Source organism: Marmota monax, unplaced genomic scaffold (genome assembly GCF_021218885.2).
Source record: "Marmota monax isolate L192 unplaced genomic scaffold, Marmota_monax_Labrador192_F-V1.1 WCK01_AAM20220418_F8-fsc00012, whole genome shotgun sequence".
Lineage (NCBI taxonomy): Eukaryota > Metazoa > Chordata > Mammalia > Rodentia > Sciuridae > Marmota > Marmota monax.
In genome coordinates this window covers 9,357,625-9,373,360 of record NW_026695227.1, presented here as the reverse complement: position 1 = coordinate 9,373,360, position 15,736 = coordinate 9,357,625, and the positions used below count along the sequence as shown (strand labels likewise).

Sequence of the window (15,736 nt, the reverse complement as noted above, 5' to 3'; positions counted from 1 at the left end):
TGGGTGAGGGGTTAGGGGAACGGACCTAGCTAAACACCTTTTTTTCCCACTATTTAAAACTGACACTAGGATTGCTGTATGTATACACATGGTTGTATAACCAATGAGATTCTGCCATTTATATACATGGTAAAATGAGAATTCATACCCTATTTGAATCAAATGTATGATATGTCAAGATCATTGTATTGTCTTGAGCAACTAATAAAAAAAAAGAAAGAAAGAAAAATGCTTTATTTACGGATGGATTTCAAAAATAAAATAAATAAATAAATTATGTTTCCTTGATAGTTATCCCAATTCTGTTAAGCTGACATTCTGCGATATTCCTCAGTAAAAAATAAATAAATAAATAAATAAATAAATGCAAAATAAAGAAAAGAATGCTTTAAATTTTTCTACTTCACTGAAAACTGTTTTACAGGTTCTATAAACCATTAATTTGCTTTTATATTATATTATTTTGTGGGAATTCTGTTTGTTTATTTGTTTTTAGGATTAGCATTTTTTGCTAGAACTGACATTTGCTTGGTACATAAGGTTGACAATTTTTTTCCTTTTAAAATGTACTTTATATTTTACAATAGTTTTCTACAATGTTTAAGCTTTTTAATGTTTAGATACTTTTCTTCAGTAAAACAAATGTTTATTTGATGGTTTCTGGTCAATTTTAAAAAGTGGTGTTGTTAACTGCTTTCTAGGCAGCCTGGCTAAATACCTTTTTTATCACCCCTTATAGTAGAGCCAGCCATATGACTTGGCCAATAATATGCAAATGAAATTCTATAAGGAGGTTCTCGGAAAGATTGTGTTGTCCTGATAAATGGGGATATGTTTCACTAGAATCTTTCCTCTTTTCTTCCTTTCTCAACTGTGGGCAAGAGACCTGGTAGAACTGCAGCTACCATCTTGAGACCATCAGAAAAAGTCAGAAAAGAAAACAATAAAACCACAGCTAGACTGTGGAATCAACCTTGATGTCCCTCAATAGACGAATGGATAAAGAAAATGTGGTACATATACTCAATAGAATATTATTCAGCTTTAAAGAAGAGTGAAATTATGGCATTTGCCAGTAAATGGTTGACGTTGACGTTGGAGAATATCATGCTAAGTGAAATAAGCCAATCCCACAAAACCAAAGGCCAAATGTTTTCTCTAATATGTGGATGCTAATTCACAATAAAGTGGGGGCACTAGGGAAGAATAGTGTTACCTTAGATTAGGTAGAGGGAAGTGATGGGAGGGGAGGAGAGGGGAGGGGATGTGGGGATAGGAAAGATAGTAGAATGAAATAGACATTATTACTGTATGTATATATGTGACTACATGACCAATATGATTCTGCAACATATACACTCAGAAAAATGAGAAATTATATCCCATCTATGTATGATCTATCAAAGTGCATAAGTGCATTCTACTGTCTATAACTAATTAGTATAACTAATTAAATTAAATAGTATAACTAATTAAATTAAATAACTAATTATTAGTTATATAGTATAACTAATTAAACAAATGAAAAATTAAAAAACAAAAAACAGAAATCTTGGGAATGAATTCGAGCAATTGAATACCAGATCACCTACCCCAAGTCATATTCTTACAAAAGAAAACTAAGTCTTCATTTGTCCTTGCTGTCATTGGCAGGGTGTTCTGTCACTTGTAGTTAGGTATGCTGGCTGCTGGTACAGGCCCTTAGAGCTCATCTGTTCCAGGGCTCCAGAGTTTTCTATCTGGTCCACCAGTATCCCAAACACTCACAATTAACCAAAGATTTAAATATTGCATAAATTGTGGGACCAATGTTCATCTTGTTGTTCTGAGGCCAGCTACTTGGATACTCCACCTAAAATGTAATGTTTTCTCTTTGTACCATTTGTTCACTCTCGTTCTTTAAAAAAAAAAAAAAAAGAAAATAATATATTTTCTCCACTAAATTTTATGTTCTCCCCAAGATAGGAAAGTACTCTGCATATTCTAGGAAATGATAAATACTTGTGAAATAAAATACAAGAAATCAAAGGATAATTCTATAGCTTGGATCTTAAATGTTCCCCCATGGCATTATCCCCAGCAAGTAGCACTACTGAGAGGTGATGAAACCTTTAGAAAGTGGAGCCTAGTAAAAGGAAGTTAGGTCGTTGAGGGCTTGGCCTTGAAGGAGATGTTAGAATCCTGGCCCTTTCTTCTTTTCTTTCCCCTCCCCACTCTTCTCTATCTCTATCTCTTCCTCTTTTTTTTTTTTCCCAGCTTCCATAAAGTGAGCAGCTTTGCCCTACCACATGTTTCCCACCATGATTTTTGCCTCACCATATGACCCAAAGTGATGGGACCAACTGACCATGGCTGAAACCGCTAAAGTTATGAGCAAAATAAATCCTCTTTTTAAATTAATTATCTCAAGTGTCTTGTCATAGGAATGGAAAACAGATGACCTGAACACTGAGAGATATTTTGCTGGATTTTACCATGTAGTTAATTCTAAACCCTTGCTTTCAAGCAGAAGATTTATTTTCTTTTTTTTTTTTTTTTGACAATATTGGAAAATCATTATTTATTTGACAGATAACTTCTGAATTAATATAAAGAAATGACAGTAACTTGTATTTACATTCATTCAAAACATTTTCATTAAGCACCAAGTAGAAAAGTTTCTGATCTTTTCACCAAAAACACTTTCATCATTGAAAGACTGCCTCAAACTTAGTTTATTTTGTGGGGGATGGGGGGGCGGCAGGGATACCAAGGATTGAACTCAGGGACATTCAAGCCACATCCCCAGCCCTATTTTGTATTTTGTTTAGAGACAGGATCTCACGAATTGCTTAGCACCTGGCTTTTGCTGAAGCTGGCTTTGAACTTGCAATCCTCCTGCCTCAGCCTCCTGAGCCACTGGGATTACAGGTATGTGCCATCACACTGGGCGTTTATTTAGGTTTTTAATCAAGAAACCTAAAGCTGCCAATCAGAGCTTCTATCTGGCATGAGATGACCAGGTTAAAACCCTAAGAGTAAAACATAACTTTTAAGTTTTGACTTATACACTCCAACCAAGGGGAGATACGCTGGCCTCAGGCTAGTCATCACAGGTCATAGGTCCACAAGCCAAGTATCATCCTCACAGGTCACAAACAAAATGAGTAATATGTATACACAAAGTGAGTACAAAATACATGTTCCTGTATATCCCAGGGGAGTAATGCCCATTTCCAATGAGCATACAATGCAGCAAGGAGCACAAAAAAAGATACCATTCACTAACCCACAAGACAGTGGAAGGAATAAAAGCCCTGTGCCCTGGAATGGAGTGGAGGCTTTGTGGACCAGGTGGCATCCAGGCCACACCAGGAACATGAGTGGATATCGAGGCGCATGGGGAGGGATCTTCAGGGTTGGAAAGGACAAAATGAACCAAGACACAGCCACAGACCTACTGACTATTCAGAAGACAGAGGAGTGTTTGTACTGGCTGAGGGATATAATCTAAGAGTTGCGTAAAACAGAAAATAGAAAACCTTTTCTGACAAGAGGGCAAGATACCTTCCCCACAGAGGATCCACATGGTCTCGGTGGAGGTGAAGGAGCTGGGGATCACTCTGCAGGTCACCTCCACCCCAAAGCCCTAGGCTCTTGGAATCAAATCCACTGAACAAGAACCTTCCTTCATGTAAACTGCCTTTTCTCCAAAAAGTAAAATAAAAACACAAGCAAACAATACAAAACTCAAAAGAAAAAGAATCAGACCAAGCTTTGACCCCTTGTCCATCACTTGTGTCCCAGCATCATGCTAGGGAGACTGGGTCTGCTGTTACTCACACTGGTTCATTACTATGAGGCCTCCAGCATGTCGTGCTCCCCACACAGCTCCCTCAACACAGCAAACACTGCATAACACATACACTCACCCAAACAAAAGGCAGCATCAACTTAAGGATCTCTGCTAACCTAGCATACTTGAACCCTTTTTTCTGACATATTTACAAAATATCTGCACTCTGTACTGCTATGGAAGCATTACAAATGTTGCATTAGATTCCTCTTCTTGAGGTAGTTCAAAGTCTTGAGATAGCAAATTTACGTATTTTTCTGTACTACCATGGATGTGTAGTAATCATAAAAGGCCAAAAACCAAATTCCTTCTCCCCTCATTCTAGGAGTACTTTAATTTTCCCCCTCGGATCATAACAAACTAACAACTGGGGGGGGAAAAAAAACTATATATAAACTACATAAAATTTTAAAAACAAGCAAAAAGCCAAGAAAAAAAATCTGTAGAAAACTAATAGTCTAAACTTTGCTACAGACAAAACAAACAAAATGAAACCTCACTTTGTCTACCAAGCACTTTATAAAGTACTAAGTAATTAACAGCTCATAAAAATTGGGGAAATTTTTAGGTGGAGGTAAAATTAACACCAACTCATTCTCTAGCAAATAGCTGTTCTAAAATGCCACGTCCACACAGAGAGGTCTGGAGGAACTGTCTGCAGGAGGCTACCTTGTAGGCCAGACCTCTCTCAGGTCTGCTTCATAGGCGCAGGGACGTTGGCAGATGCCTGCTCCAGGTAGGCCAAGGAGCCCTGAGGGACCTCAGCTGGCTTTTTGTGCTGCACATTGATGTCCTCCAGCACCTGCTGCCAATGCCTCAGCTTTGTCAAGTGCTTCTGCACCAGCGCATCTTTCCGCTGCAACTCATTTCTTAGTTCTGAGACGTCCTCTTTTATAACTTGCTCAGGTTTCTGAACAGACAACTGCAATCTTTTTTGTAGAAAAAGTATTCTGTCTGTCTTGCAATATCCAGAAACTTCTGGATACACTGATCAACACCAGTTCGAATTTCTTCCTGATGGGTGCCATTGACATAATCCTGACTCACGAGAGAAGCAAAGCAAGCCTCGAACGAATACTCCAGCTCATCCACCAAGGTGCTGCTAGAAGTCCTCGGCGCGCCAGGCGCTGCCTGAAGAAGCGAAGCCTGGCCCGGGAGTCCCGGCGGGGGTGGGGGGCGGGGAGGGAGCCCGGCGGTTGCCCGGAGAACATACCACCCAGCGGAGCCGCCATGTCTGAAGATTTATTTTTCAAATGAATAAAAGTTCATGTGATAATACTAGTCAGTACTATCATGTGGCAAACTAATATTAAAAATCACGTAGTGATTCTTACTCTATATCTTCACTTTGTTCTCATATACCTAATTAAATTCAAGGGATATGTTATAAATTTGGTTTTTTGTAAATTTTAATCAGGGTAGAGGATTACATTCAGTCTTAGTGAAATTAAGTAACTTTAACAAAGTTATTGGAACTGCCTTACTGAAACCATCCATCTGTATTTGTCCTTGTGATATTAATAGAGGGATGAAATCACCTGAAAGTTCAAGAAACTGTCCATTGAGATACATTATGTTACAACTGAAAGTCAAGCTTCTTAACGTGGCCTCCAGATCAGCGGCAGCAGTAGCATCTGGGAACATTTTAGGAATGAAAATTGTCACATCCCAGAAATCTGTTTTAACAAGCCCTTTAAGTGATTGACTAATGCTAAGTTTTGTGAACCACTAAACTTGCTATGGTAAAATCAAAATACTTTTTTTTAAGTGTTTCTAAATAGATTAAAAGTAACAGAAGGAAATACCTGAAGTTTCTGGGGAAAATATCTGGAAGAATAAAGAAGAAATTAGGAGGAAGAAGGTAGAGAAGGAATGATAATGATAATGAACGGATGAGGGTTGATTAGGCAAGCTCCCCCACTGACCTTTCCAATTTTTCCATAAAATCTATAAAAGATATGACAAATTTGCTATGGATGTTTTTTAAGAAAATGTGTGATTGAATTTTCTTGTGTATAGAAACTGGTAAGAGGCTGAGTTCTGGATACCAGTTGACATGGGAAAAAAAGAAATTATCTAGATTAACATAATGCATCTGGATCACATGGACTCTCTCTAAAGAAGTTCTCCTAGGGACATTTGACATAGAATCTAAGTCTGTGGTAAGCACGCATCTTTTCCTGTCTTCCATCCTGGCACCCCTGCAGAAGCACACCACTGACCTTACACATATAAACACACAGACCTTTCTAGACTCAGGGAAATCTTCATAGTACTGAAGGTACTTTCTTAATTGGACTCTTTTATCAATTTCACTACTTGCTCTCAGGCCTTGGTGTGACATCCTGATATTGTTTTCTCTCCCTGCTCACTGATTAGGTTCAACGTACTTCCGGGCAATGGATTTCCTGTTATCTTTAAGGAATCTTTGCAGGAAAACATCCGTTTCAAAGTAGCTTCTGGAATCATCCTTCAAACGTTTCTTCATTTATTTGGAATTTTTACCTTTCACTTACATAAAAATTTCACTCTCATGTGTATTTGTGATTCTTTCCATCTGACCTATGAGCTCCTTTATTTGGGAGACTTTGTTTTATTCATCTTTTTGATCTCAATGACTAATAACAGAGCCTGATGCGCAGTATTCAGGAAATGTTTGGGGTGCAAATTAACAGCGTGATCAATAAACATTAACCTTTTCAAAGCCTCAGCTTCATCTTCTCTGCTCCTGTACTAAATCTTTTCTTTGCTCCTGGGAACTACTCTGTCCTGCTCCACTCCTCTGCACTTTGATTTCTTCTTAGGGTTGGCCAGTAGGGAACTATGATGGAGATGGGACCAAGGAAGGAGAGTGAAGTCAGAGTATGTATATTTTTCTTCTGTCTCCCTACCTGTTTTATTCAGTTTTTTTTTTTTCACCATGCCCAAAAGACCTGACAAGAACAATTTTAGGAGAGGAAAAGATTATTTGTGTCTCATGGTTTCAGAGGTCTCACTCCATAGATGGCTAACTCCATTGTTCTGGGCCTAAAATGAAGCAGAACATCAAGGCAGAAGGGCCTAGCAAAGGAAAGCAATTCAGAATGTGGCAACAAGAAAGTAGAGTGCTCTGCTCACCAGGTATAAAATACGTACCCCAAAGGCACACCTCCAATAAACCACCTCCTCCAGCCACCTTCTAACTGCCTACAGTTCCACTCAGTTAAAGTATTCAAGTGGATTAATACAGTGATTAGGTGAAGACTTACAACCCAATCATTTTACCTCTAAACTTTCTAGCATTGTCTCGCACATGATCTTTTGGGGAACACCTCACATCTAAACCATAACACTCCCCATGTGGTCAGCTTGAGTTGGCTTCATTCCTTGACCAAAAGTCCATACTCCTTTCAAGGTGACCTTCTCCACCAACCTCCTCTCCCCATTCTAGTAACCTTTCTTCCCTCACTTCTTGGGAGAAGTGATAGCAATACCTTTGCTGACACTAGTCAGATTGACTGCCACACTTTGCCCACATGCATGTGAATGAACTCATTACTAAATCATCCTGGAGTGGTCCTACTTTGCAAGTACATCTTTTTACCATTGGAACAATAACTCTTATAGCTGCCAGATATAGAAATATTGAAAAATATTACGTAACTTCAAATATTCACCAGCAACTGGGTTTTTTCATTGTACATATTTTTGCATAAATACGCTATTTTTATTATTTAATAAGTACAATATTTTACAATAGAGGAGTTTTAAGACTCCCCCCCCAACCTCATCTCTGGAGACAGTGCAGAATAGCTCTGAGCCAAACTGTGTCTGTCTGTAAAATGCCCCAATAGAGCCAGTATTCCTGCAAATAACTTCACACAAGCAAAGAATTTCAGAAAACTGCAAATATACATATAAAAACATGTTCTGTTTGGTTTTCACAAACATCGTACAATTTTCCTGTGGGTATAATATCCTTGATTTATTGCTTCTGCTTTAGGATGTTTACATGTTAAACTGTTCTTGTCAGCAATAAAATCACTTTTGGAACTTTAAAAATATACTTTAAAATCTTTATTTCTGCAAAAGCTCATCCAGTGGTTCTGACTAGAAGCCTGGATGGACCCCCAATTTATGTTATAGTGGTATGGAGTTAGCATGGGACATTTTTACCTGTTTAACTTTTTAATATCCCTCTGAAGATGTACTATTACAGTCTGGGATTATAGATGATGCACATTTCTGTGTTTTCACCCAAGAGAAATGGTAATGAAAATATCCACAGGGATCCAAGATCTCAAGAGTGGAGCTACCAGTACTCTGTTGCTTTGAGGAGGTCATTCATTCTCTGTCCTTCACTATTCTGTCTTGTAAAATGGAAGCATTCAAGTAAATTATCTCTACAGTCTTTTTTCAATCTGGAGTTTTAAATACTGGCATCATTACCAAAAAGTAAAACAAGGGGAGGAAGGGAAGAAAAAGAAGGGGAAAAGAGAAGAGAAAGTACATTTCTTTTCAAAATTCAGTCTCATGACTACATACTTGGTGAATATAACCCAAGTGATTTAAAGTCTTATATGCATATTCAACTACAACTCTCAGCAAATTCTCGGAATTCTTCCTGCCCATAACTTCTGTTTCGTTCTCTGCTATTACCACAGCCAATCTAGTCATTTCTATAAATACTGAAACAACCTCCTCTTCATATCTTAATCTCCAGCATTCCCTTCTTATCATCTCACTCTGTAGAATGACAATAGCCCAGACCACCTACTGTGTGCCTTGTCTATGATACCAAGATACATTCTTACAAATTTAGACCAAAATGTTTCACTGTGCCTTACCATACTACTTCACTTCTTTTGTTTTAAATTTAAATCTACAGAAGACTCTCATGGATCTGTTCAGTCCCAGTTCTCTTCAGCTTTACACTTCTTAATTTAAACTTACCTGCTAAGTATATATCCACAACCAATTTTTGCTGTTGTTTGTTTTTGCTGTTGCTACTGCTTGATCCATAAAGTCTGGGCTAAAAGACAAATCGACTTCTGTGTTTCACCTTCAATGACAGCATGACCTTACCAGCTTCTCTCTCTCTGGTCTTTAGACATTCAACTAACATTTGCTGAGTATCTATGCAGTTCTACCACTCCATACCCCACTCACAAATGCTGTATGTCCTTTCAAATATGAGCATTAAATCTTATCTATTTCATCACTATCATTACTAAAATGGATACATAGGTGCTTGTGCATCAAAATAAAACCTGCATTAGAACAAACCCCACAATGAATAAAGCACCACATGGTGTAGCTAAGACACTGTAGTGTAGCTAAGACACCAGCTGTCAGGATCACTCTGCTGGCTCCTTGAAGGCATCCCAGACTTCTAAAAACTTCCTTGGGGGCTGGGGGTGTGACTCAGGAGTAGAGTGTTTTTCTAGCATGCCCAAGGCCCTGGATTTGATTCCTAGAACTAAACAAACAAACAAACAAAACCCATAAAATCCTCTTTGCATAGGTGCAGATACTCACTAGTGGACACTGAAATACTGTTCAGACATCAAATAAGTAAGAAACAAAGGACTTAGAATACGGCAGAGGATAAACAAATGAAAATTTAACTTAAAGTTCTCTTTTCTGCAGGACCTTTTAACCCAAGATTTTGAAAAGGTTTATACTCTGACTCAGATGGGATCTGTGTTATTGAGCTTACATTCCTTGCTGTGCCAGAGGCTCCCACCGGTTCTTGGTTAGGCCTGGAGGGCAGTCAGCCCTTCATGCTCTTTGTCTCTTATATACTCAGAAGAACGAGACCTTTCTTGTTCTGATGATGGAAATATATCATTTAGCAAGAACACAATAATACTGGTGTATATTAAGTGATTCTGAGAAATACAATATCTTAGTAATAAGAAAATAAAAGAAGACATCAAATCATCTTTCCCTTAGGCCAACATATTGCTTCTCAGGCTCATTGTGTCAAAAACCACCTTAGCAATAAGCTATTTAAACTCTAGTGAACTCCTACTTAATTTACAGCCCAGAGAAACATGTTAAGTATTACAGAATGGTGCCAGGAGGCTGTTTAACTGTATTATTGTCAACTGACGTGAAATTTTCTGGGCCTTTTATGAGACTTGAAATTTTCAAACTGGATTTATGTGTGCTTGTTACATAATCGTCAGAAAAATCAAAGTGGAAGGGATAAACATAAATAAGTAACACTTCCAGAGTGAAGGCCTCCTCCTCATGTAGATGGTTTAATAGTTTTCTGTGGAATAGTACTATGCTATGAAAGGTACTTTTGGAGGGCCTGTTCCCCCATGCATCCCTGGGCTCCCAGAGTATTCTGTCTGTTGCTATTGGATCATCACCACAGCTAGGAAGCCTTTGGAATCTGGCAAAACTGATTCTCTGTGACTATAGCAAATTCACATTCAGCAAATTGTAAGGGATAATAGGTCATTGTCTCATTAAAAAAAAAAATCCATAGATAGAACTCTGTCTTAGTTATGTTCACGTCAAATAACTTACTTTGAACACATATGGAGCAATTCATCTTTTCTAGTTTTTATTTTTTTCAATTTCCTGTCAAGCTCTTTATCAGAGGAAATTAAATATGTGTCCTTGCAAGTATGTCCTGAGTAAACAAGTGTCAGGAAAACTGTCAAAAATCATGCAAAACAATTTTTCTAATATTAGAAATGTGCGTATTTCCCGATTAACTTGTCTATAAAATGATGAATAATGATAGCAACCATTTATTGAATATATACTAACCCTCACTATGGGCCAGTTACTGATTTATGCAGGTGGCACATGTATTATCTCAACAATCCTAAAGGGAGATTCAGAGAAGTAAACTAAAAGGCAATATAACAAAAATTTCTCTCTCCCTTCTCTAACAATATTCACCATCTTCTCACAAGGCAAGAGTAGATGAGGAGCTTGATACAGTCATATTGTGTCATATAATGAAGGTAAGAGCAATGAACCCAGCTTCAATGTGGCAAAGCATCATGCACACTGGGCATATAGCTTCTTGTCTTGTCATCTAATTTGAATGATGATACAGATGGACCCCAACTTAGGACAGTTTGACTTATGATTTTTTCAACTTTATGAAAGTATGGAAGCAATGCACGTTTCCTAGAAATTGTACTTCAAATTTTGAATTTTGATCTCTTCCCCAGCTATCAGCGTGCACTATGACACTCTCTGGTGGTGCTGGGCAGCAGCTCCAGGTCAAGCACATGATCACGAGGGGAAGCAACAACACTGCAGGTGATGGTGTTGCTAAATATACGGCTTGATTGGTCAAGTGTATAAAGTGGATTTTTAACTTATAATATTTTCAAATTAAAATGGGTTTATCTGTATGTAAATCAAGGGTCCTTCATACAGCCACACACACACACACACATATATATATATATATATATTTATATTAATTATTTTTAACTTATATAATTATGTTTAACAAATGTAAGTTAAATATGCATATATGAACAAGTTCACAAAAAATCTATAATAAAAGAACATTACATAAATGTATGGAAAAAATACAAAAATGTTTTCAAAGGAGGAATTTACATTTATGGAGGGTGCTCTGTCAAAGCATTCATATTCTGCCAATAACTGAAGGATGAATATTTTGATCCCATTTAACAAATGAAGAGGCTGAGGACAGAATTAAGGACCTGACACAAACCCCTTCAGCTATTAAAGCCATCATCTGAACTACATCAGCCCTCACAAATTGTCAACTTTCTTGTCACAATAACTTCACCATTTCTGGCTGATTTTCAACAGTCGTTTTTGTTATTGTCCTCAATGTTGTTTTCATTTTCTGCTCCCCGTTTACACAGAGATAGTTCTGCCTTATAGCCAAGGTCAGCTTGTCTTACTTTAATTCCCACCGAATGGTAAAGTATAGGGTTGACCCCACAGCAATGGTTCTCAAACTGCTGACACTGAAGTCATCTAGTGACCTTAAGAACACCACTCAGTGTTCCCATCCTCAGACATTCTGATTTAATTGCCATGGGCTGTGACCTGGGTTTGTGTGTGTGTGTGTGTGGTGGGGGGGGGGGTTGTTGTTTAAGGCTTCCTAGGGAGTTCTAATGTGCAATAAAATATAAAATTTGGGAGCCACTGCTCTGTGAGTTCTTCAGTCTTCTCTTGGGCTGAATCTCCAAAGCTCCCAGCTCCTACCATTAGACTACATTATTTACTATTTCTGCTTCTTGTAGTCATCTGATTTCCAGGACCTTCCCCCATTCCTTGCAGATGTTAGCAATGGTCATGCCAGAACAATCACGGCCAGACTTCTTGGAAATTTCCACATCCACACATACAATTCTTCCAATATCTTGTCCTTTCAGACCGTGCCTCCTGTGAACTGGGGTTGTCCTTCACTCTTCCTAAGTCACCTCTTGAATGGTTAGACCACGTATGTTTTTATCAATAGCTGCATCATTCCCCGACCTTAGTTGCCTCTTTCCAGTCACCACATCCTATCTTTCCAGATCATTTGCTTTTGTATCCTACTCTAATGATTATTCAATTTTGGATCTCCAGTTATGCTATTGCCTCTTCAGTGTGAGAATACTTTGTATTCTCACCTTCTTATCCAGCGTAGATTCTTGAATTCGTCAGTATCACACACTCTCAACTCCCTTGCCCATTTCCCTGTCCATAGAAACCCTGTAGAAAACTCCAAACCTTTGGTGCATACAAGGCAAGCACTCTACCAACTGAGCTATATTCCCAGCCCTAAATACTGTTCTCTAAGTAGTTCTCAACCATGCTCCCTGCACGCACTGCTAGAACTATGAACCTCTAGTGGGTCCTTAGTGCTCAGGCAGTTCTAGGCATTTCCCTAATCCATTCACTTACCCACTTTCCTAGCACCTCATTTTGAGTTAAAGACCTAACCCTTAGTCTAATGAAAATAAAAATCAATTCATATCGGTCTACCAAAAGGCCTATCACACCATCGTTTATCCATGTCTGTGTGCTTGATCTTACCTCCTGTTCTGTGGATGAATCCTCATGCACTTACCTAAGACCACACTTTCACTTGCACATTTTATTCTACCCCTCTCACTTAAGATATTCTATCTCGATACCCGCCCTCTCACTGAGGTCATTTGCATTACCATACCTAGACCTCCATCTCTCTAGCTACTGCCTGATTTCCCAGGTTGTCTTTAACTGAAAAATACTTCTCACAAGAGTTATGTACCCACATTCTCTCCATGTGCTCCACAGTTACATTACTGACCTCAGCATTTTTCCCCCTTTTGAACTCACTCTAATTGATTTATTATCCCTGTCTTCAAACAACTCTTTTTCAGGGTCCCAAATGACCTATCTAAGGATCAAGTCTGAGTCCTCATCTTTCTGGACTTCAATTCAGCAGCATTAGCAGCAATCCACCCCTCCTTCCACCTTCAATCAAATTCTTCACTTGGCTTCCAGACACCATGTTGTCTCAATTCCCTTCCCACCTTTCCAGTTGTACCTTCTGTTTTTTATTGTTCCTTCCTCGTGATAATAAACATAAAAGGATGGGCTTCTTTTCCCCCCTCGTTCTATACTTGTCCTCTGGTCATCTCAGTCCATGGCTTACAATGACTATGCCAAAAACACTCCCCAATTTTTGTTTTCAACCCATGCTACTTCCCAGAACTCATCTCCAATATGGCTGCCTATACAATGTGATCACTAGGATACTAACAGCCACCTCAAATTTTGTATGTTCAAAAACAAATTCTTGGCAGCTCTGTGTGTGCATCCTGGAGGCCCACCTTGCTGCCCCTGGACTCAGATTGCAAAGGACAGAAAAAAGAGATGTTAGCTTAAAACAAGAGAGAAGAAAGATGAGGCAGAGATCCAGGTGAAGTATCTTGAAACTGATGAGAAGCCATGGAGAACTTCATCAGTAACTTCATCTACTGAAAGAAGTGAGGTTTTTGGTAAATATCTCTTCTTGACTTGTTAAATTTAAAATAAAAGCTCTGGAAAGATATAAACAAACAAACAAAAAAGTCCCAAACTGCTGGACTCGGTGGCACACACCTATAATCCCAGTGGCTTGGGAGGCTGAGACAGAAGGATCACGAGTTCAAAGCCAGCCTCAGCAACTGTGAGATGCTAAGCAACTCAGTGAGACCCTGTCTCTAAATAAAAAAAAAAAAAAATAGGGTTGGGGATGTGGCTCAGTGGTTGAGTGCCCCTGAGTTCAATTCCCAGTACCAAAAAAAAAAAAAGCCCAAAACTTTCATTCCTTCAGTGTGGCCCTATGGTAAATTACACCTTGTTTCTTTAAGTTGCTTGGAACAAAATCTTTGGAACCATCCTTGACTGTTTTCCTCTCTCACAAATCATATCCAGTCCATCAGCAAATCCCAATGACTACCTCTAAACATGCATCTTATGTCCAAACACTTATTACCTATGCTGCCTCTGCTGCAGGGTTAAGGAACCCAGAGCTGGAGGTCACTCCTCAACTCTGTCCCCTGTCCCCCAGTGACTTCCTGACTCAGAGTAAAAACAAAATTTCTACAGTGGGTCTTCGGGGTCCTCCTTGCTGCCCTCTGCTGTCTCTAACAGCACTTCTCACCACATCTACCCCCTTCAATAAATACACTGGAGGCTTCCTGGCCTCCTGCTGCTCCTCAAACAGGACAAGCAGGCCCCATCTCATTTGCACATCCTGTTCCTCTTTGTCTGGATTCTTTTCTCCCAAATAGGCAGGGCTTTCATCCTAACATTCCTCTAGTCTATTCAGAGGCCACCATCTCGGAAAGCATTTTCCTGATGACTTTATATGAAAATTCACCATGCCCCTCTAAAATCACCCTTGCCATCAACATGTTATACCAGAAGTTAGCCAATCTTTCTGTAAAGGCACAGATAATAAATATTCTAGGCAATGGGGGCCAAAGATCTCTGCTCTGACTATTCAACTTTGTCACTGTAGTGCAAAATCAGCTAGAGATGATGTACAAAGGAATGAGCATAACTGTGTTCTAATAAAACTGCATTTACACTAATAGGCAGTGGGCCAGCTAGGTCTGAAAGCCATAGTTTGTTGCCACCTGCATTGTATAAGTACAGTTTCTTTCCCAAACCCTCTCTATAGAATGAAAGTTCTTGATGGAAAAAAATTTTGTTTAGTAACAGATGATCAATTAACAGACCAAGTGCATAATCAGTTAAAATTTTTAAGTAAGTTGGAATGTTACATAAATCTATTTCTCTTTTAGTCCCATTTTCGTGATTGTTCCGTTTCTTTCCGTGATGTTCCACCATAGGTTAATCAGTACCAGATGATATCATTCATTGCTCAAGAGGCAACTAACCTTGTTTGGGTGAAAAATCCCAGCAGTTTCTACCATGGAATTATATTGATGAAAAAAGAAAAATCCAACTAGTAGACACTGGTTGGTTTTCTTTTTTTTCTTTTTTCTTTTTTTTTTTATTAGTTGCTGATGACAATACAATTATCTTGACATAGCATACATTTGAATCAAAATGGGGTATAATTTCTCATTTTTCCAAGTGTGCAGGTTGCAGAATCACATTGGTTTTCTTTATTAAAAAAAAAAAAAAAAACTAAAATAGGGCTGGAGGTGTGTGTGGCTCAGTGGTAGAGCACTTGCCTAGCATGTGTGAAGCCTTGGATTCCCCATCCCCAACACTGGAGTTGGGGAGACCCTAAAATTACCATCTGAATGTTCTGTGGTAAGGCACATCATTATTTTATTTGGCACCTTTGAATTGAATTTTCTTAAAAAAAAAATTGAACTGAGTCTGAATCACATTGACTGTTAACCTTATCTATGTTTAATGATTTAAAACAGAGTAAAATTAGCTGGGTGTGGTGGCTGTAATCTCAGCCTCTCATGC

The 15,736-nt window shown here is 38.6% G+C and overlaps 1 pseudogene; it reads right to left on the bottom strand.

Annotated features, from left to right (window-relative positions):
• Nucleotides 1-4,335: 4,335 nt before the first annotated feature.
• On the bottom strand, nucleotides 4,336-5,067 carry LOC124087449 (mediator of RNA polymerase II transcription subunit 28-like; annotated as a pseudogene).
• Nucleotides 5,068-15,736: the final 10,669 nt, after the last annotated feature.